The sequence below is a fragment of the Lemur catta genome, chromosome 1, assembly GCF_020740605.2.
Source record: "Lemur catta isolate mLemCat1 chromosome 1, mLemCat1.pri, whole genome shotgun sequence".
NCBI classification, from domain to species: domain Eukaryota; kingdom Metazoa; phylum Chordata; class Mammalia; order Primates; family Lemuridae; genus Lemur; species Lemur catta.
Window position 1 is genome coordinate 234,104,725 of NC_059128.1, and position 24,328 is coordinate 234,129,052.

At 40.1% G+C, this 24,328-nt stretch overlaps 1 long non-coding RNA gene across 1 annotated transcript in view; it reads left to right on the forward strand.

Moving 5' to 3' along the window:
- The window catches only part of LOC123630562, a 50,792-nt gene extending 28,166 nt beyond the window's left edge, over positions 1–22,626 (forward strand). The window contains exons 2-3 of the long non-coding RNA XR_006732703.1: positions 17,992–18,041; positions 21,961–22,626. This is a non-coding gene — a long non-coding RNA (uncharacterized LOC123630562). The remainder of the gene's footprint in view (positions 1–17,991; positions 18,042–21,960) is intronic.
- Positions 22,627–24,328: the final 1,702 nt, after the last annotated feature.

Genomic DNA, 24,328 nt, shown 5'->3' on the forward strand with positions numbered 1-24,328 from the left:
TGTTTCTTTGGCTGTGCAGAAGCTTTTTAATTTAATCAGGTCCCATTCGTTTATTTTTGTTGTTGCTGCAATTGCCTTAGGGGTTTTCTTCATAAATTCTTTGCCTAGACCAACGTCTGTGAGAGTCTTTCCTACATTTTCTTCTAGAATTCTAATCGTTTCCCATTTAAGGTTTAAATCTGTTATCCACCGTGATTTGATTTTTGTGAGAGGTGAAATCTGTGGGTCCTGTTTCAGTCTTCTACATGTGGCTATCCAGTTTTCCCAGCACCATTTATTGAATAGGGACTCTTGTCCCCAGAGTATTTTTTTGTCTATTTTGTCAAAGATTAGATGATTATATGAGGATGGTTTTATATTTGGGTTTTCTGTTCTGTTCCACTGGTCTGTGTCCCTGCCCTTGTGCCAATACCAAGCAGTTTTAAGCACCACAGCTTTGTAGTATAGTTTGAAGTCTGGCAAATCAATACCTCCCATTTTGTTTTTATTGCTTAAGATTGCTTTTGCTATACGGGGTCTTCTCTGTTTCCATACAAAGTGTATAATTATTTTTTCTAAGTCTGTGAAAAATGATGTTGGTAATTTAATAGGAATTGCATTGAATCTATAGATTACTTTGGGTAGTATAGACATTTTAACGATGTTAATTCTTCCAATCCATGAGCATGGTATGGATTTCCACTTATTTACGTGTTCTGCAATTTCCTTCCTTAGCGTTTCATAGTTCTCTTTATAGAGGTCCTTTACCTCTTTAGTTAAATATATTCCTAGATATTTTATTTTCTTTGTTGCTATTTTGAAAGGTATTGAGTCCTTAATTTGGTTCTCCAATTGAATGGTATTGGCATATATGAATGCCTCTGATTTGTGTGTATTGACTTTGTAACCTGAGACATTACTGAATTCGTTAATTAATTCCAGGAGTCTCTTGGTTGAGTCCTTGGGGTTTTCCAGATACAACATCATGTCATCAGCGAAGAGTGAGAGTTTGATCTCTTCTGTCCCTATTTGGACACCTTTGATTCTGCTCTCTTGTCTGATAGCTCTCGCAAGGACTTCCAATACAATGTTGAAAAGTAATGGGGACAGTGGGCAGCCTTGTCTGGTTCCAGTTCTGAGTGGGAATGCTTTCAATTTTTCCCCATTCAGTATGATGTTGGCTGTGGGTTTGTCATATATGGCTTGTATTATTTTTAGGTAGGTCCCATTTATGCCTATGTTGTTAAGTGTTTTTATCATAAAAGGGTGTTGAATTTTGTCAAATGCTTTTTCTGCATCTATTGAGAGGATCATATGGTCTTTATTTTTGCTTCTATTTATGTGGTTAATTACATTTATAGATTTTCGTATGTTGAACCACCCCTGCATCTCTGGGATGAAGCCTACTTGGTCGTGATGAATTATTTTTTTAATCAGCACTTGGATATGATTTGCTAGGATTTTATTGAGAATTTTTGCATCTACGTTCATGAGAGAAATTGGTCTGTAGTTTTCTTTTTTTGTTGCATCCTTTCCTGGTTTTGGTATCAATGTTATATTGGCTTGGTAGAATGTGTTGGGGAGAATTCCATCCTTCTCAATATTGAAGAATAGTTTATGTAGGATGGGCACCAGTTCATCTTTGTATGTATGGTAAAATTCAGGTGTGAACCCATCTGGACCAGGGCTTTTCTTTTTGGGAAGGTTTCTTATTGCTGTTTCAATTTCAGTTCTTGATATTGGTCTATTCAGGAATTCTATTTCTTCCTGATTGAGCTTGGGAAGGCTGTGTGTTTCTAAAAATTTGTCCATTTCCTCCTCATTTTCCAATTTGTGTGCATAAAGATTTTTATAATATTCATAGATAATGTCATGTATCTCTGTGGCTTCGGTTGTGATTTCTCCTTTCATGTTCCTGATGGAAGTTATTAAAGATTTTTCTTTTCTGCTCTTGGTTAGTCTAGCCAGTGGTGTGTCTATTTTATTTATCTTTTCAAAGAACCAACTTTTTGTTTTATTAATTTCCCTTATAGTATTTTTGTTGTCTTTTTCATTTAATTCTGATTTGATCTTAACAATTTCTCGCCTTCTGCTGGGTTTGGGGTCAGTCTGTTCTTCTTTCTCCAGCTCTTTGAGTCTATTCATTAAGTTGTCTATTTGTAAGTTGTCTGTCTTTTTGAAATAAGCATTTATGGAAATGAATTTTCCTCTCAGGACTGCTTTAGCTGCATCCCATAGATTTTGATAAGTTGTGTCACCTTTGTCGTTTAATTCAAAGAATGTTTTGATTTCTGACTTAATTTCTTCTTTTACAAAATTGTTATTCAGAAGAAGGTTGTTTAGCTTCCATGACCTTGAGTAGGAATGAGAGTTCCTGTTAGGGTTCATTATTACTTTTATTCCATTGTGGTCTGAGAAGATGCAGGGTATGATTTCTATTTTTTTAATTTTTTTAAGACTTGCTTTATGGCCTAGGATATGGTCAATCTTAGAGAATGTTCCGTGAGCCGATGAGAAGAATGTATATTCAGTGGATTTAGGGTAGAATGTCCTGTAGATGTCAGTCAGGCCCATTTGTTCTAGCCTTCTGTTTAAGTCTACTATGTCTTTGCTTATTTTCTGCTTGGAGGATCTGTCCTGTGCTGTCAGTGGGGTGTTAAAGTCTCCAACTATTAAAGTGTTGTTGTCTATCATTTGGTTTAGATCGAGTAGGATTTGCTTTATGAATCTGGGTGCACCTAGATTGGGTGTATATATATTAAGTATGGTTATGTCTTCTTGTTGAATTGTGCCTTTCACCAGTATGTAGTAACCGTCTTTGTCTTTTATTACTTTTGTTGGTTTAAAGACTAAGTTATTGGAAATTAAAACTGCCACACCAGCTTTCTTTTGGCTACCATTTGCTTGAAATATCAAGTTCCATCCTTTTATTTTCAGTCTAAATGCATCTTTGCCGGTTAAGTGTGTTTCCTGAAGGCAGCAGATACTTGGTTTGTGTTTTTTTATCCATTGGCCCAGTCTATGTCTCTTGAGTGGGGAATTCAGGCCATTGACATTTAGTGAGAGAACTGATAATTGGGACAGATTTCTGTTTATCTTATTGGGTAGAACTTCTTTTCTATGTTTTCTCTCTTGAGCCATTGTGGTGGCTAGAATTTGATCTTTAGTTCTTGGGTGGTTTTACATTCGTGGGTCTTTGTTGTGATGATCCGTGTGTAACTCTCTCGTTCCGTCACCTGGGCTAGAGTGCTGTGGCATCAGCCCAGCTCACTGCAAGCTCAAACTCCTGGGCTCAAGCTCCTGGGCTCTAGCAATCCTCCTCCTGCCTCAGCCTCCCGAATAGCTGGGACTACAGACACATGCCACCATGCCCAGCTAATTTTTCTATTTTTTTGTAGAGGTGGGGTTTTGCTCTTGTTAAGGCTGATTTTGAACTCTTGGCCTTAAGCGATCCTCCCTCCTTGGCCTACCAAAGTGCTAGGATTACAGGCTTAAGCCACCTAGTCTGGCCTCCATATTTTATTTTTTAGTCTTTCTCTTATAGAGAGCCCTCAAATTGTATAAGGTGATGCTCCTAAAAACCTGGATCCAGCCCTAATGGGGACTGGTGATGCTATCTCACAAGGCAGTGGCAGACAGTTTTGTGCCTGCATGACTTAAGTTCAGAGAATTACTCTTATATTGCTTTTTTTGTTTTTAATTTCAGACTAGAATTTCTCTCAGTGACTCTGGGATCATCTAGGAGGTAGATAATCTAGTATTATATACACCAATTTGGAAGGTCTGTGGAGTGTGTCATTACTCAGGAGAATGAATTTCAATCTTTTATAAAGGCAAGCCAGTAGTGTCAGCAGCAGGCAGACCTTGCATATTTAGGTATGCTTTTTTATTCATGTTTATTTTCTGCTACCTAAAAAAAGGGAATAGACCTATTGGCCAAACAGAGATACATAACATATGCTTGCTTTTCTAACCACAGTTGCATCCATGGGATCTATCAAATTGAGGCCAAAATGTTTGGATTTTGATTTCTCAGTGCCCAAGGGGAAGGAGGGACTAGGAAGAAAACTTTTAAGGCAGGAGTAATTTTTCTCCTTCCATGAATAAGAAATACATTGTGTTCAGCGTGAGAGCAAAGAATAGAATAAAAATGATCCATACACTTTCCAGAAGTATTCTAGATGGATTTTAAGGTCAGAGACCAAGTACATATGAGAGCATATTAAGGAGTTATTCACCAACCGCATTGTAACCAAATTCCAGAGCCTTACATATGGCCCATTATGGTGGTATGAAAAAAATATGGCAAACTATAATTACATGGACTATTGCATTCAGAATACATGCACTAAAACAGACTAATACCCTGTCCCTGAAGTTCAAGCCACCTTGGACTGTTTGCCAGGAAGATATTGAAGGTCACTCCGGGACTTGAGGAGTAAGAATGATTAAATACCTATGAGGCTTCAAGAGGATCAAGAAAAAAATGACTTTATTTGCCCTGTGTGTGAGAAGAGGGTGGAGTATCAATTTTCAAAGCTGCCCAAAAATGTTTCCAGAGCCTTTGCCAGTTTTCAGTGTTTAATGGAGAAGGTAATTGGGGGATATAAATTACCTAGAGGCATTTATCTATTTAGATGACATAATCATTTTTGGCAGGATTCTGGAAAAGCCAGAGCAAAGATTTAAAGTTAGGAAAGGGAGGATTGATGATGTCCCTTGATAAGTACAAATGCTGACAAACATTCATGAATTGTGATGGGCAAGGACAGACCCAGCATAGGGTGAATAGTGTTTCTGAAAAAAAATATCTGTTAGCACAGATGACATCAAACTAAAAAGTTTCTTTGGGGTTAGTGATGCACAGAGGAGACTATGAAGAGTATTCTCTAATTGCTCAGCCATTAACAACTTGACAGATGACCCTATCAAGACAGGTCCAAGGTAAGGAAGGCCACAGGACACACAGCTTGTGGCCATATGGCCTCTTCATCTTTTCAGGGATTGCTGATTGAAAGCCTGTGACCGGGCAGTGAAATCCAGTTGGGGAAACCTAACTTGGCCTTCACAGACTCTGTCTGCCTTTATTACCTATATGGATGCCAAAATTCGGGTGCAGGAGCTATTCTGCCCAGTAAAGCGGGGAAATAATAAGCCAACGGTGTCCACCAGCCATGGTCTGTTGGATTGCAACCTCATACACTCCTCACGCCTTAATATTTTCTGGCCCTAAAATGGGCCATTACTGATGAATTTCAGGGATATGTAAATAGGGTGGCTTTGAGGTATGGACCAACGGCAATACATTTGCATTCATGCTCATCCAGGCCTCACTAGACACCATGGTGGGTGGACGATCTGGCTGACATATTCCAGTGTTTATTATAGATCAGCCCACATTATCAAGGTAGGTGGATACACATCTCCACAGACTTTATATAGTATCAGAAAAGTATTGCTCAAGAGGAGTCAAAGTAATTTATGATTCAGGATGGGTAGGAGGCCCTCTTGAAGGACTTAAGGTCAAAATTTTGTTGCTCATCCCAATACAAGTGGTGTATTATTTCTGTTTTCAATTGTTCTTTAAAAAAGTGTTCACTGTTACAGATTTAGTATGTATGTGATGTAGAAAATTAATACAGGCAGGCAAACATTCAAACTTTGCATTCCCTCCCCCTGGAGATCCCCTCTGTAATACCTTAGTGCCAATCCTTCCAGAGCTTTCTCTGTGCATGTAATATGTACATATATAGACTCATATATATATATAAAAATACACTCATACTGTTAGTACCTGATACATATATATTAATATATAATTTCAAATTTACAGAAAAGTTACAAAAATAAAAATAGTCTAAATTTAAACACTCATATACGCTTTTACTAGATTCACCTATTTTTAATATTTGACTCCATTTTCTTTATCATTTGCGCTAGCTATCTAAATTTTTTTTCTCTGAACCATTTTACGGTGAGGTTTGTACATCATGGCCCTCTGCCCTTAAATACTTTTGAGTGTATTTTCTAAGACTCCTCCCTGGTTTCAAGAGGTCTAAATGGTAGGTAACTTGGATTATTGGAGGAAGGAAAGTACTTTAGAACTAATTTAGAACTGAGATAAGCTGCTACAGGACATTAAATCCAAAAGCAAGATTTGCACTCACTGCACGCAGCAAGGAGCCTGCCTGTGCTGACTGCTTGCTTGGATGGAGGCTACTCAAAGCAGGAAGCTACTGAAACTGTTACACATGGATCTTTCTGACCTTAGACTCTGGTACCTATAATATGATCTCATTACCTGTTTTTTTCTAACTGCTATCTTAACCTGAGAACAGACACTATGAACATGAGTGTTTAAAGTCCAGGAGGTTTCAATTTCCCTTCTTATATAAAAACTGAATAGTTTCTTTTCAAGCTTCTAGACAAGATGTGATCTAGAAAGCTAGATTGAAAAGAAAGAGGATGGACAGATTTACTTTGGGTAGGGAAAGATGGAAAGAAAAGGAGGAAGGAAGAAAGGGGAGTAGGAAAAGGAGGGTAATGAGATGTTATACAAGGTATATATAGCGGGTTTCACAGAAGCAAATTAATAATTCTAGAGGCAAATGGACATGGCTTTTGATTGCCTATACTCATATTCATCTCCAATAGTGCCAATAATCAGAAGCTACAGAATGAAAGGAAGTTCAGTTTCACCAGCTATAGAAAATAAGGCTGAAGAAAATGTAGCACATCAATTATAGTCTCATGGTAAATCAGTAATAAAGCTGGAAATTAAACTTTCATGTTCTAACTTCCAGTGTTAGAATTACTAACTTACACTGTTCTGTTTATAATGAACACTGATTATTTCAAATATATAGAAGTTCTGCTCTTTCACAATGCTGAGCACGCTACTGGTTGTGTGGTAGAAATGAAAAAGCCCGATTAGGTCATTTTGTCCTCTTCCTGGGGACAGGACTATGTCTTTTCGACTGCAATGACTCAGCTGATGAAAATTTCATTGTGGGCTGAGAACTGATTGTAGAACACAGACTGCAGTAGGAATCAGGCTGAATGGGATGATAGAATCGGTTTATTAAAAAAAAAAAGCAAATAGACTGGAACTGAAAAAAGCACCAGAGGGGTAGATCACTTGCAGCATCACAGCACAGCGAATGACTGTTAGAGCTCATCATTCATCTGTGGACAAGGCTAACAAATTTTGTCTAAATGCACCTGAAAAACATTGCATTTCTTCCTTAGGAAGGCTCTTCGACAAAGCTGAGTTCCTGGCCTTCCCAATTTTCTTCTGTCTTTTTCTCATAGCTAAATTTAAAATGAGGACAGAAATAAAAATGTCTGGTAGGGAATGGGCTTTTCTTTAACACATAAGAAATTTTAGCTCCTTGATGTTTTAGCAGCTTTCCGTGATTTCATCTTCTGCTTTTGTCACCTGGCAGGTCATTAGAAAAGATATTTTATCAATGTCTCTTCCAATCTGTGGGAGACCCCTCAGGTTTCATCTTTTGTTCCTCTTTAACTCCCCCCATCTCCACCCACCCTCTTCTCTCTATTCCAACTATGTTGGCCTGCTCCCTGTTTCTCAGACGGGCTAGGGAATTTCCCACCCCAGGGCCATTGTACTTGCTGTTCCCTCTGCCTGCATTGCTTTTCCCCCCAATATGAGCATCGCATCCTTGAGCCACTTCTTCCAGGCCATTACTCATCTTCTTGGTGAGATTTTTCCAGAACACCTCATGTAAAGTTTTAATATATCTCTATAATATGTACAATCCTTTTGCCCTATGTTATTTTTTCTCCTTACTATTTTTACATTCTAATCAGAATTTACTTGTTTATATTATTATCCATTTCTCCTCCTTTCTGCTAGACATTATAAGCTCCAAGAGGGTATGAATTTTTATCTTTCTATTTTCTATTCCATTTTTTAGAACCTGGAAGACTGGCTGACATTCAATAAGTATTATTGAATAAGTGAATATATGAATGGCGTTGGCTCTTGAGGAGAGGAGTAAATCAGGTCCCCCACAGCTTAAAGGACTTTTAACATCAACTCAGTGAATTCCCACAACTCACCCTCACCACTCACTTGTTATTCTTAAGAAGATCAGAAAACCCTTGCAGAACAATCCAATTTGAAATCCTGAGTTAAAAAAAATGCTACCTAAAAAAATAAATGCTAATTAAGGATGCTAAGATCTAGATTTGGGGGCATGGGTCTGAAAAAAGAGAGAGTTCAAAAGGTGGGCAAAAGAAAAAGTAATCTATAAAATTTGAGATAACTAGAAACCCATGCTAGATTTTTATATCAATTTTTTATAATAGAGGAATGATGTATGAAGATAATTTATTAATCTCCCTGACATGTACTTACACGATGTAATTTTCACCCAACCATATAGACTGAGCTAATTCATATTCTTTCTTAGATGCCTCAATCTCTGGAAAATAGACTAAATTTATCTGTTGGACGTATTCCATCTTTTTTTCCCTTTTGAATTGTATGAACCCATTGCCTATTTACTAAAACAAAAGGGAAGTGTATATATTTTTACCCAAGGAGAGGATCCACTACAAGTTTGTTGAGTAGTTCCTCAGATATCTTATGTGAGATCTCGCATTCTGTTACATGGAGGTGAATCAATAGCTCTGTTCCTTGAGATGTCACTTAACACAAAACTGTGGAAATTTAACTTTTGTGAAATGGTGAGGATTTTTTTTTCTTGTAAAAGCACTAGGGACTACTGAGTTCAGTTATTCCAATTTATTCCTTCTGCAGGTAAGACTCATAGAGGTTGAGTGACTTGCCTAAGGTCACAAAATAAATAACTAAGGCAAAGCTGCACTAGAATCTGCCTTCTGACTCATTTCTTCTACTGTGTCCTTGTGTTAACTAACGCTATGACCATCCACCCAAGCTGGAATCATGAACTCCATCTTCCTTATCCATTGGGAGGTCAAGCCTGTTAATTCTACTGTAGAACTATAATATCTTCTGATCTGTCCACATCTTTTCATTCTTTGTCATCTTTCACCTGGACTCTAGCAACAGTATTCTGAACGATTTCTTTGCCACATGTTTCTCCTCTCTCTAACCCACTCTCCCATACAATTTCCAAAGAAACAATTATGATCGGGTCCCTTTTGTATCCAAAGACATCCAAATCCCTTCATATGGACTCAAAACACTAATAAATCTGTTTCTGGAATTCCTATTCATCTTTATTTTTTGCCATACTCCTTGTTGAATCCTAACCTAATATTATGAACTTTACAGTCATTCTACAACCACACCATGCTCTTTAATTCTCTATGTCATTGGGTTCAGATTTGGATATATGTGACAGGAAAAAAAGTTGTCTATGTCTACCACAGGATACAAATTTAAATTTCTCTTATATAAAAAAAGTCAAGAATTAGGCAGTCCAAAGATGGTGTGGCAGCCCCACAATTATCAAGGCCCCAGACTCCTATCTTTCTGCTTTACCATCCTCAGTATATTGCTTACATTCTTAAGCACACCTCATAACCCAAGGTGGCTTCTAGAACTCCAGCCATCACATTTGAGTTCCAGGCTGACAGAGAGAGGAATAAGAAAAATATTCATTCCTTCTCCTTTAAAGAGATGAAGTCTCGCATTATCTACTCACATCTCATTGGCCAGAGCTTGCTCACATGACCATACTTGTGAAGATGCAAAATGTAGATTTTTAACTTGGTATAGCACCACCTCCTCATCCCTACAAATAGGATTTATCATGGAAAGGGAAAGTCTAACTGACAGTTTTATGAGCGAGTTCAAATGTCTTCATGTTTCCCTAATTTCTCCATGCAGAGGAGCTTACCAAACATTTGGTTTTTATGACAATGGATAGATAGATATAAATCAACAGCTAAATTAATATAAATATATGAAAAATATATACATTTGTAAACACTTCTGTTTCCCTTACCAAAGGAGATCATGGCTCACTCAACTTTTTATCTTGGCACCTAGCCCTGATAAATGCTTGCTGAATAAATGTATACACCATAAGTAAATCATGGTTTTTGAGGTCCTAGAATGAATGGCAGTTTATGTCAGTGATAAAACTTTGGCCCTATTTTTGTGTCAGTGGTGAAGACCTGAAGCAGACCAAACCCTTCAGGTAGGGCCTGGGCAGAATCTTGTGCTGGTTGTTCATGGCTTTAACGCCACCAAAGGGATGGCTGAGGTCTGAAATCTAGTCCTTGCTCCGCTTTCCATGTCATGTGCCCTGGAGAGGGGTTGCATTGGCCTGGAGAGGGCACTTTTTCTACTTGTCCAGAGCCCCTGGCAGCACTTGCCCATGGTGGTACCTAACCGGTTGCCAAGGTTCCTAACCAGGGACTGATGGTCTGCCTGGCCCATCGGTGGGCTACAGAGCAGTGGGAAAGCACAGAGAATACTCTTTTTTCCTTTTGCCTTCACCTAAGCACCCCTTTATTCACGTTTCAACTTCCGGAACATAGATCCTCCCCACCACTAAAGAATTGAGATTTATAATCTCCATTTGGAGGAGCCAGAAATTCAAGTCAAAAAGGAAAGCCTCTGGAGGCACACGGAGTAACCAGACTGGGGCTGCCCGTGGATCCGTGCAGCGCTGATTCTTAGCTCAGTGGCACAGAGGACAGCTGGAGAACCTGGGGACAGAGGCAAATGGAGAGGGATGGAGGATCCCATACAGTGTGCATGTCATCCAGCCTGCAATCCCGGGAGCAGAAAGGGCTTTCTGCATTCTCTGCATCTCCTTGGCTGTCATTCCCTCCCCTGTGCGTCACCCATACTGTCAGTGGGGTTGTGCAGTCCTGTGGACTCCTGGCCGCAGAAAGCTGTCCATTCCAGTAAGAGTACCGTGTGCATCCTGTGAGCTACGATGCTTGGGATTGTTTCCCCATCAACACTTGAAGATCTTCCTCCATCTCTCCCTTGGCACTGCACATGGCAAAACATGAGGATCTGAGTTATTTATCACAAGCACCTTCCTCTCCAGGCGGCGGATCAAGTTTCTTTTCTCCAGATGGCTCTCACAGGCCAGCCAAAGAGAGGACTGGGCTGGCCATCTGCTTCCTGTTGCCTTTTCAAGCTGGCTAACCACTCAGCAAGCCTGCCAAAGCCCAATGCACCAGCTGTCGGTGGGTCTAGGCTGCCCCAGCTTGGCCTTGCACCTTGTCATACTGGGCACGATGGGGCAGGGGCCATGCTGAAATCAGTGTTTGCCACTCATAAGGTGGGATAGTTTCCTCCCAAACCCAGGCCAGCCAGCTTCCCTCATGGCAAACATAAAAGATGCCTGCCATGGGACTGCCTCTACGGATGAGCTTCCACTGACTTAATATGCAACTAAAGGGCATGACTTTGGGGAGCTGAAAGGTGGTGTTTGTGGTCAACAGACAGGACAGAACGTAATATAAATCTGAATTTCATATATGATTTAATCATAATTTCCATTTACCCTCCCATTTTTGTTTTGCTTTCTGTTCTTTCTAATTGTATGTTTTTTTTTAAATTTACAATGACAAATTATGCACTCATTATAGAAAATCTGTAAAATGCGGCTGGAAATTTAAAATTTCACCTGTAATTCTATGAACCATAGAAATAACTGCTACTTATTTTGTCAAATAGCAATGAAGTCTTTTTTTCCTCCTAAAAACATTGAGGTCACATTCTGTATATAATTTCCTATTTTGATTTTGTGGCTTAATATCACAATATAAAATTTTTTAAGCTTTAGTAAATAAAAATAATAAATCTTCATAAAAATATTTTTGATGACTAATATTACAATGTGTGGTAATGCCTTAATTCACTTAAGTATTCCCTAATTGCTGGCTATTAAAGTTTTTCCAACTTTTTACTATTTTATATAATTCTATAATGAACATCTGTGCCTTACACTTACTTTAGATTATGCCCTTAGGATCATTTCCCTGAGGTAGAATGACTGCACCAATTTTAAGGACAATTTACTATATTGCTAATTTGCTTTAAAAAAAAAATTAGGAGTGCTAATATCACAGTTCCTTCAAGTCCTTCCTTTCTTCCTTCCTTCCTTCCTTCCTTCCTTCCTTCCTTCCTTCCTTCCTTCCTTCCTTCCTTCCTTCCTTCCTTCCTAACTTCCTCTCTCTCCATTCCTTTCTTTTATTTTTCAAATTTCCACTGATTTGGGTCATTTTCCCATCTCAAAAGCATAAAAACTAAGCGGTAGGTGTGGGGAGAGGCATTAAGCCTGGTACACTGTGCCAGATATTTGTTTCTGCCATGTTCCAAGCGATGGATCTAGGAGTTCAATCTGAGACTGATTCAGCAGTAGGGATGTCTGATGATGCATCACTCTATGCTCAGAGCCCCAGGGTGTTCTCCCCTTTGAACGACGCTTATCTCCATTAACCACCCTAGTGGGGGTCATTGATGGCCCTTGGTCTTTAATGGCTTCTTCCAGAGGCCAGGTGGCCCCACCTACAGGGAACAGCATAAGTGCTCTGCAGAGTGGTGGGGCTGTGAGTGCCAAGTTGGGCATGGTGGTTGGCTCCCAGAATAGAGCTTCAGCAGGAGAGCAGGAGTCCTGCTAGGAGGCTGGGCTGCTTCACAGGCACTGCAGAAAGAGGCCAGCACACTGGCCTTCTGTGGACTTGAGTCAAAGGGCTGAAGCGCCCAGTGGTGGTGATGTATAATCATGTTCTACTACTGTTATACCATCCATCATAGCCTCAGTTCTGTTTCTTTAGTACAGCTTTTCCACCACCACCCCTGTGGGAATTTGTGCCCTTTCTTCTCCTCTTTGACAAAACAAATCTTGTCCACCTCCTCAGGCCACCCCTCATCCCACTCCTTCAGGTATCCCAGTAATTCTGACTGCATTTGCCTTTCCCTTTTCTGTATTTCTATGGTTTTTTAAAATCATTATTGATGCCAAATATTTTGACATTTGATCACCTACCATCTTATATTTTCTCCTAATTTGTTTAAATAGGCAAATCTTGCAGCTTCAATGATACTATTTTTTTCAAAGAAAGATTTGAGTCTTTGTTTCATAGCTCTGCTCTGTACCTTTCCCCTGAGTTCTGGTCTCATGGAAAACTATCTACTTGATATCACTCCATGAGCATCACACAACTCATACTGTCCTACTCAAACTTGGATCTCTTCCAGTAATCCCTATTTGAACTGACATCCTTATTGCTTCCCTACATCTCCCCCAGCCACCAATCTAAAAGTCACATGTATCAGATCTTTCCACTTTGGTCTACCCCACTGCAAATCTAACTGGTATACTCATATCCATTTTGAATCCCATCCAATTCTTCTATACAATAGCTAAAGTGATCTTTGCAAAACCTAAATTAGATCATGTCGTGCCCTACATTTGACACAGCATATTTTAAATCTGTTAATACTTCTCTTCTTCTTTTTAAATTTTTTATTGTGGTAAAATATATGTAACATACAATTTGTCATTTTAATCACTTTTATGTGTATAAGTACATTCACGTGCAGTCAGCACTACTATTTCCAAAACTTTTTCATTACCCCAAATAGAAACTCTGTAACCATTAGGCAATTTTCCCTCATATCCCCCTCCCCCCATCCCCTTGTAACCTCTAATGTACTTTCTGTCTCTATAAATTTGCCTATTCTATATGTTTTGTATTAGTGGTGTCATACAATATTTGTCCTTTTTTGGAAAGTAAAAGAATATTCTTTGGAAGTAAAAGAATATTCTTCTACTTGGCATAATGTTTCCAAAGTTCAAACATGTTAGAGCATGTATTAGAACTTCATTTCTTTTTATGGCTGAATAACATTTCATTGTATAGATATATCACATTTTGATGATCTGCAGATGGGCACTTGGATTGTTTCTGCCTTTTGCCTATTATGACAAATGCTGCAATGATCACTGGCCTACAAGTATCTAAGTCCTTGTTTTTAATTCTTTTGCCTCCCTTTTATTTAATATTAAAAAACAAACTTTTTAACCTGGCCTATAAGGCTCTGCCTGGTCTGTTCCCTCCACCTTTCATTCCCAGCATCCTCTGCTCTCTGAATACTCTCTCTTCTTTGGGATCCTCATAACCCCGTGGTTCCTCCTTGCCTCAAGGCCTTGGAACAGACCCTCTCCCCTCTCACACTTAAGTGCTTTTTTTTTTTTCTCAAGGAAGCCTTTTCTGACCTCCTTGAGTTCATGCTAGTATTATAGTGTTTCAGAATACTGTATATTTCTCCTTTGTAGTTGTTATAAAAGTCCACATTTCCATGTATTTGTCTTCTTCAGAAGATTTTAAGTTACACATGGACAGGGTTCATGAGGTTTTTTTTCTCTCTCTCTCTTTTTTTTTTTTTTTTGAGACAGAGTCTCGCTTAGTTGCCTGGGCTAGAGTGCCGTGGCGTCAGCCTAGCTCACAGCAACCTCAAACTCCTGGGCTCAAGCAATCCTTCTGCCTCAGCCTCCCAAGTAGCTGGGGCTACAGGCATGAGCCACCATGCCCGGCTAATTTTTTCTATATATATTTTTAGTTGGCCAGATAATTTCTTTCTATTTTTAGTAGAGACGAGGTCTCACTCTTGCTGAGGCTGGTCTCGAACTCCTGACCTCAAGTGATCCACCCGCCTCGGCCTCCCAGAGTGCTAGGATTACAGGCGTGAGCCACTAAACCCGGTCGGTTTTTTTTTTTTTTTTTTTTTTTTAAGAGATCTTGCTATGTTGCCCAGGCTGGAGTGCAGTGGCTATTCACAGGCATGATCATAGGGCACTGCAGCCTTCAACTCCTGGGCTCAAGCGATCCTTCTGCCTCAGTCTCCCAAGTAGCTGGGACTACAAGTGCATGCCACCATGCCTGGCCAATGAGGGTTTTAATTCACCCTTGAATTCCTGCTGCACTGGTGAGGGGCACTTGGTATGTGCTCAATGAATGCTAATTAAAGGAAGATAGGATGGAAAAATGCATTTTTTTCTGAATCTCTCATCAATCTTATAATAGTCCTTGGTACATATCATAGATTTAATAAAATTTGTTCACCTCCAACTTCAAATTAGCCAAGTTCTATTTTATGCTGAAAGAACAGAATGTTGAACTTCCAAAGAAGAAAAACACAAAGTTTCTAGAACACAAGAGGTAATAATAACCCCAACATATTTAGAGACAGCTGTGCCTTCACAGCTGCTATATGAAATATCCTGTATCGGATGCCCGAGGGTGTAGTGATTAAGAAAAACCTCAAGAGGTGAGCACCAAGTTACCATGTGACCCAGCAATTCCATTCCTAGTTACATATCCAAAAGAAATGAAAGCACATGTCTTGCAAAAACTTATACATGAATGTTCACAGCAGCATTATTCATAATAACCAAAAAGCGAAAACAACCCAAATGTTCTTCAACTGATAGGTGGATAAATAAAATGTGGCATGTCCATACAATGGAATATTATTTTAAAACATGGAGAACTGACATATGCTACAACATGGATGAATAAAAGACCACATATTGTGTGATTCCATTCATTTGAAAGGTCCAGAAGAGCTAAATCCCTAGAGACAGAAGAAAGTAGGTTAGTGATTTCTTGGGGTTGGGGAGCTGTAGGAAAACAGGGAGTGATTACCAAGAGTATGGGGTTTATTTTGGAGTGATGAAAGTGTCCTAACCTTGATTGTAGTGATAGTTGCACAACTTCACAAATATATTAAAAATCACAACATTATACACTTTAAAAAGATGAATTTTATAGCATATGAATTTTATCTCAATAAACCTTTTATTTAAAAAAAAAGATGATGAGCTCTGGAACCAGATTATCTGGGTTAACTCCTGGCCCCCTCAGTTTCTCATTATGTGGCCAGGCTACGTAATCTCTCTGCCTTTTAGAGATAATAATAATATCTACTTGAAAAGGCTATGGTGAGAATTAAATGAACTAATATGCCTAAAAGGCCAAGGTAAGGACCTGGAACATAGCAAATGTTCAATAAATACAAACTTTTTTTTTTTTTTTTTTTTTTGTGACAGAGTCTCACTCTGTTGCCCGGGCTAGAGTGAGTGCCGTGGCGTCAGCCTAGCTCACAGCAACCTCAAACTCCTGGGCTTAAGCGATCCTACTGCCTCAGCCTCCCGAGTAGCTGGGACTACAGGCATGCACCACCATGCCCAGTTAATTTTTTCTATATATATTTTTAGTTGGCCAGATAATTTCTTTCTATTTTTAGTAAAGACGGGGTCTCGCTCTTGCTCAGACTGGTCTTGAACTCCTGACCTGGAGCGATCCTCCCGCCTCGGTCTCCCAGAGTGCTAGGATTACAGGCGTGAGCCACCACGCCCGGCCAATACAAACTTTTGTTAATGTTATTTTCCCGTTCTGCTAGAGGGATTCATTAGCAGGTGCCTAAATCTTCCAACCTGCACAACAGTTTTGACTTACTGTGGCTTGGGGAATAGTTTACACACAAGTGATTGCTTTTCTGTAGTTTATCTTGTTGATGGCCAGTCTCCTGTTCCCCCCTCTCCTAGCAGAAAATTTTCCTTTCTTCTGATTTTAATCTGTGAAATAGATTTTCCCTGTTGCCACTGTCCTCATTTATTAAGGTGTAGACCTCTGGAGGAAATTTCTCTTTTCTCAGAGCTGGTTTGTTTTCTTTGCACATAAGTACTCAACAACCTAGGCGATGGGTATCCAGAGATAACCCTGAGGCCTGAGTCGTGTGCATGTGGAGGCAGGATAGATAGCACAGTCAGAAAACTGCTGCTTAGTAATGAAATAAGTATCCTTGAGTGAGAATATGTTCTTCCTTCATCCAACCTTTGCTACTTTCCCAGCCATCCAGGACAAGTTGGATAAAGACTGAACAGACTTGGATGAAGATCCATTGCTACACCAGTGGATGCCATTAGCTAGACATTTTCAGATATGAGTGGGGTTTCATGGATGAATGGGAGGAGAGGATAAGGATTAAGGGGGGTCAGAGAAATGGGAGAGGGAGAGAAAGAGGAATGTGAGATCAAGAGAGTTTTTTCCCCTTTTTTTTTGAAGTAGGAGTAATATAGCAGGTCAATAGGCTGGCAAAAAAGAACCAGTAGAGAGAGCAAAAATTGAGATGCAGAAGAGAGAGGCTGTAGTAATATTTCTGAGGAAGCTGGAATCCAGGGCTGTCCTCAGATAGTTTATACCTTGACTAACAGAAGGAATGTGAGTATAGTGTATAGGGACACAAGTACAAATATGGTGGTAGTATGATTGGAGTATGTAGTTTTCTTCTTATCCATTCTGTTTTCTAAGAGAAGCAGAACTAAAGCCATTGGCCAAGAGTGAGGATGGAAGAGTAGCTACTGGAGGTTTGTCAAGGGGGAAGGTACCAAACGCTTGTCTAGCAGAGTGAAAGAAGGAAGAGACTCAGGGAATGTAGTGGACTTTCCTAGGCAGTGTCAAGGGCCCATGTGAGAGATTACTGGGCATGCACTTAAAGTGAGATCTGTCAGCATAGGGGTGTGTGTGTGTGTGTGTGTGTGTGTGTGTGTGTGTGTTTTCCAACCACAGCACAGGTGCAGGTACAGAGTAAGCAGAGAGCTGTATTAATCAGAATTGAGGGTTTTTCTAAGATAAGAAAGTGTGGCAGGAGGGAGCTCTAGGTGTATATAAGGAAGAGTTACAATGATGGACCATGACCTCTGAGCCCAGAAAAGAGGGAAGGAAGGACCTAAGTGGAGTGAAGCACAGTGAATAATGGTGAGGGCACTGGATAATAGACCCAGGTGGGGTCAAAGAATTTTTGGAATTGGAATACTAGGCAGGGTGAGCCAGAAAAGCAGGAAGAGCATAAGACTGCAGCGTAGCATACCAACTCTGCTTTATCCAAAGATGTTTAAACCCAGCAGTACAAAATGGCTTAGTAAAAACTCAAAGCTTGTTAAAATATCATTCACATGAACTCAAGTGGTGATATTCTAAGTTGTGAATTAAAAATAATCCTTTCACACATTTTTTTCATTATAGGTAACACCATTGAATGTATGTTATCATTGCTCAGAGGCAAGAAAAGAGCAGTAAGTAGTCTGTTTATGACTAAATTTGTCAGTGCTTAAAATGTTCCAGCAGTCAATATTTAATTAACAAATTTCCATGCTGATATCACAGATGGTACATATGAGAGGGTTAAGTATAGAATGAAGAATTAATGAATCCCTATTTAGGAAAATATGGGAATTTAAAACATATATATTAACACACACACATACACACACACACACACACACACGCACCCTGGTAATACAAACCATAAACTGAGGAAATTAAAAAGATTGAAGAGCCGTCTCTGAAAATATCCTTGTGTCAGAGTATCTAAAGAAAGCATCTCATATAGAATGCAAGGACTTCTCTTCTGTGCTTTAAATCTTGAGTACAATAAAATGTTTTATACCCAGTAAGCACAAAACAAGTATTTGTTCAATGAATTCAATGAATGAATAAATAAATGATGCTGATTAGTCAGTCACCTCTCCATCATGACATTTGTGTATAACAAAATCTTTCCCATTGCACCCCATGCAGATTCAATTTCTGGTTGGTAATTGGCGATGACAGAATGACTGTCTAGGATGAAGAGGCCTCTCTTTGCTCTTGCCCCATGATTTCCCAGCCAGGCAGTGCTTGCAGTTCACTAGACTGATCATCTTCTTTTACAGCCTGTGCTTCTGCAGATATCATGCATTTGGTCTGAAAATTCTTGTTGCCAATTCTCTATGATCCCCACTGCCTCTCACCCAATCCCCTGCTTGTCTACCTGGAAATTCCTTCCTTGTTTTCAGCTGCAATTCAAGCATCACCTCCTCTGGGAAGCCTTTCAACTCTGCCTTAGTCTTTTATGGCCCCAATTCTTTCACCTCCCCAGATTTGCTGGGCTTTATGTGCTTTCTGGGCTTGGGTCCCTTGCTCCGTGAAGGGTTTCCACCCTACCATTGCCACAACTCTTAACCCTGTCACCTTTCTCAGCCTTTCCCAGGTGAGGGCTGCACCCACATGGTGGGTGGGACTGCAGAGCCCTCATACCTGGACCCCTACTGAGCCCCCTGAAGTTCAGGTCCCCCCAGCACTCCAAGAGTCAGACAAAGCACCATGCAGTGTGGCCTGGGCTCTCATTTCCCCAATCCTGGAGCCAGGTCATACCATCCATACATGTAAGGGAGGGAATTCCTTCTGCAGTGTGAACTTTGACGGATGAGAGATAGGTAGACCCCTAGCCCCTCCTCCCCATGCCCTACCCCCACCCTTCACAGGCTGTTCTGGAGCACAGAGGGCTGCACACAGCTGTCGGGAGGTGTCTAGCGTGACTGAGATCTCAGCTGTGTTTTACTGAAGCACCGCCTTTGCTTCCGTTCTTCTCTCATTCTTGTTGCTCAGTAAAGTGTTAACACAGGAATTGTGGTCAGGTTCTGATTTCTGCGGCAGTGTCCATCCTCTGTGATCTCCCAGCAGCCCGGGCGTACCTCCACCCTAAATTTAACCTGTGTCATGACTGCCGGGTTACTATTACAGACATTCTCTTCCCTTCAGTAGTCTCATTACTCATCATCATGCTTGGAACATGGTAGGTGACTCAATAAATGTTAATTAATTAATGGCTTTAATATTAAACTATTGTAGAACACATTTGAAACAAGAAGGGCTCTTAGACATTTTGCTTTAACCCCTTATCATACAGAAGAACAACCTGAGACCAGGAGAATTCAAGGGCTTTTCCAAGGTCATGCAGTTGCCGAATAGCCTGACTCACACTGGCACATTGGTTTTCTGATCACACAGCACTGTGCTCTTATTTGAAAACTATTACTTCCATTTATGTGAGAGGAAAACAACACCAGGACCAATCTGACAAATTGATGTGAGCTGTGTTTCTCCAGGGCTTCTTTAAGCATTTAGATTAAAATATAAAATTGAGTTACACTAACAATAGGAGACAGTGTGTCTTTGGCTCTGTCTCCACCCTCTAGAGTCCCTGCTGCCTTTTTTCCTGGATGTCTCCGGGTGATGTCTCACAGGTGATTGCAAACACAGTCCTGCCAGCTCCCACACGGCACCTGCCATGGTGGTCTTTTTCTACTTCGATTTCTAGCTTGGCGTCCCCTGGCAGAACTTTCTGTGCTGCACACCCACTCCAGCACTGACTACTAATGCCCACCCAGGGCCCCATTTTCTTCCCCGGGATTTCTGGAGGCCAGTCAGTTTGCTGCTCAAGAGCCGCTGTGTGGAGTCCATGCTCCCCTTTTCTACACGTGAAGTGGGGAAAGCGCCCTCTGTCTCCCCAGCTCTAGCACCATGCACTAGAACACAGACCAAAGAGTACTGCTGCCTGGGGCTCCGGGAGTGATGCAGAATTATCCATTTATTTATTTTTTAATCACAGCTTGAGGTCTCAGATGTGAATATTCAGGATTTGTGAAAGAACTGGACAATTTAACTGAGAGTCATAATTGTGGCCCAGGGAGGGAGTAAGGTGGATACCAAGCCCCTCCACCCCCATCATGACATGCTCTGAAAATACCAGTGTAAGGCCCAAGATCCTAGAGCAGGGCTGGATAGGCTCACAGCCTGCTTTTGTTTGACCAGTGAGCTAAGAATGATTTTTACATCTTTAAAATGTCGTAAAAACAAAACAAAAAACCGAGAAGAAAATGCTAGAGACTCATGTGACACACAAGCCCCAAATATTTACTATCTATCTCTTTACAGAAAGAGTTTGTGCACCCTTGTGCTAGAGGCCAAACAAAATGCATCAATTGGAGGTGTGAAATGTGACAATGCAACGTATGACCTATGAATCATAGACTATAAATCAGTTCCATTTGTTCTGCAAGTATATTAAAATCTTGTGTTTTTCATCATAATGGGCACCAAAAGCACAGAGAACTGAGTGTCCTCTCATGTGACTTGTCACTTCCATATCTGATAGTGGATCTGCCTTAAGTCTTTGCCGCCTTGTGCTGCCCCTGGTCTTAGTGCCTTACCCTGCATTGGAGGGAGGTCCCATCCTCTCACATCCTGTCCCATTATTCTAACCAATTGGGAGCACATTACATCAGTCTTCCCTTAGGATGAAGGGCCCCCCACTCCCAGAATAGAAGCCCACAGGCTTGTCTATTTACAGACTCTTGGGAGTCTTGGGCCATCAGTTTCTTCAGCTACAAAAAGACAAATGAATCTTAAGATGAACATAGCTTAGACTCAAACTGAGGCCTCCGCTACACGTAAAAATAGATTTGATTTCTGATTACTTTTACCTTAATTTAGTTTAGAATAAACCCAAACTATAAATATTTGCTTCCTCTTTGATGAAACAGATTTCCTTCCAGGCCTAATGTAATTGCAAAATTTAATAAAAATTTCTTGGAAATGGGAGGATGATTATTTTTAGCTAGTGTTTTCTTTTCCTTTGAAATATAAATTTCTGTGCCCTTTTCAGCTAGTTGTTTTCTGGTTTGTCATCGGTAGATAAAGGTTTCACATGCCAAGAAATAATCTAGGGTGCCAGGAAAGCAATAAAAACCTATGTGCCACGTGCTGCTGGTTCATTTATTCATCTGAGCTTATCACTCCATTTCTGTTTTCCAAGCATCAATTCACAACAGCAACAAAGCAATATCTACTTTTAACATAGGAGAAGAAAAAAGTAGCTTTAGCATTAATTCAATAAACTCCTCTTATTTTATTAATACTAGATTAAAATGATAAGGATCTCACACCAATATCACAGGTGTGCTTAAGTTCATCCAAGCATTTATTTTCCCTTCCCTTTTTATAAGTGGAATGATAAAAGGAGTCTCCATAAAAAGTGGCAGCAGACTCTTGTCCGTCAGTCCTGTTGTCTCTGGGGAATGGTCTTTAATTAGCCAATTTCCTCCCTGAGCCTCAGTTTCGTTTCTTGTAAAACACAGCATCAATTTGTTATTTATTGATTCTTTTTCACAGACATTTTGAGGAGAGAATGAGATCATGTCTACAGAGCATTTTATGTTTCTTGGATCAAAGATTCTTTGTAGCATTTTAAGGACAAGATTTCTGGAAGAAGAAGAGGATTCACCTGAGATGGTACCGGCCCTCCACTGAGGATGCAGACTGGGAAAATGAACCTGCCTGTGTGGTTGATTGTAAACAACCCAAAGCCTTATGTTATTTGATTTTTGGTTCAAACATTTCTGTAGTTGTTCTTCAACCATGAGGCTATTTTCAATTTTAAGTACAAGAGGAGATTTGATTTGATAGAACCTTGACAGCACATATTTGGAATAAATACATCTGGCAATAACAGTACCTGTATCTTCCTTCCAGCTTCCCAGAGACCTACTTTTAACTCTTTCTCTCCTGGCTTGTTGTGGAGCCACTCTTCTTTAAGCACAACAGAACCCAGATAAATCAAACAACAATGACTTGGTGTGATAGGGTGTTTTCAGAAACAAAAAACTAGTGTTACAGTTCTTTTAGAAATTTTTAGCAGATTTTCCGGTCCTCACTGGAAGCTACCCCACCCCCCACAAAAGAAAACAAAAAACTATAGTAGAGGTTTTGTTCAATGACTCTCTGGATTAACCAATGCTCACTTTCTTTGTCTTTTTTTTTGAGGCAGAGTCCCACCTGTCACCCTTACTAGAGTGCCGTGGCGTCAGCCTAGCTCACAGCAACCTCAAACTCCTGGGCTCAAGCAATCCTCCTGCCTCAGCCTCCCGAGTAACTGGGACTGTAGGCATGTGCCACCATGCCCGGCTAATTTTTTCTATATATTTTTAGTTGTCCAGATCATTTCTTTCTACTTTTAGTAGAGACGGGGTCTCGCTCTTGCTCAGGCTAGTTTCGAACTCCTGAGCTCAAACAATCCGCCCGCCTCGGCCTCCCAAAGTGCTAGGATTACAGGCGTGAGTCGCTGCGCCCGGCCCCAATGCTCACTTTCATGTATAAAATATTCCAACTGATGCCTGTAGCCTGCTGAAGACTTGCTGCTCTCTACTGTGCTGGCAGACTTCTCCATGCAACTGTGTTGTATGTTTACCAAGAGTCTACTGTGTTTACCCTCAAACTGGATTAAGCTAGTTGTATTTGTTATTACAATGACTAGTTTAATTAAATTTGCCAAAACTTATTAAAATATCAATTTGAAAGAAAATTATTTTTCCAATAAAAGCTACGAACCCTTAGGAAGGGAACATATAAGTGAATCTCAAAAATAATTATGTTGGATTAGATGTAGGCAAGGTAGCTGTAAAAGATTGGGGTCAAGTAACAAAAGTATGGGAGAATTTTGCACTCAGATTGTTTAAAAAACATTTTCAAATTCTTGTTCCATTTTAGAAAAAACTAAAACAGGAAATTACAGAGCTGAATTATAGGTATGCTTTAAGAAAGAAAAATTGTATGTAACTCCTAATCAATAGAACCATAATCAAAGGAAATAGTAGTAAAGGAATATGAAAATATATATTTAATAAATCATTAGATGTGGGTACTGTAACATGGTTATATCTTAAAAACATGATGCTGAATGAAAAAAACATAAGAAATTGAATAAGAACACTAACATAATAGCATGTGTATGTTTAAACTTATATACAGAGAACAAAATAGATATTTTAAGAACTCAAACAAAAACTTGTGCATCAAATATACAAGGAATTATTGCCTTAGGAGGAGACAAGGATTGAGAGTGGAAAAAACATGTAAGAGAATAAATAGATACATAAACAAGTGAACAAGAGAGGGTCCTTGCTTTGGCTGATAATGTTGATGCATCATGAACTAAGGAGTATGACTAACTCATCCTTCTGTGACAGATGTTCCTCTCCCTTCCCTCCCAAAGAAAGCATAAACCCATAAGAACCTGGAGAATAAGTGAGGTAATGACGGCATCGGAGGGTAATAGAATTTTACAACTGGGAAAGCAGATGGATCAGTGTTATCTTAGTAGACCAGAGAAATCTGAAACATCAGTGCTCATAATGGGGGAGGACTAACAAGCAGTAAGCTGATTTTCACTGCCGAGCCCCACTAGACAGGAGACATCAGGTATGTCTGGAGGCAGGTGTGCAGGTGTAACTGGAGATAAGAGTGATTGAAATTCTGTTCAAGAAACAGTTAAAACTTTAGATGCCGTTCCCTAACCTGTGCAGTCAGGCACCTCACCACCTCACTGCCAGGGGGACTGAGAAGTTTTCTCTCTGGAGTGGAGGACCAGATGATGGCTGGTTGGAGCGGGAAAAGGCCATCCTCGAACCAGGGGGTAGAGATACCAATGCATAGTGAATGCTGCGATTCCTCAGCTCCTTTCCCCCACTGACATCCCAGAACT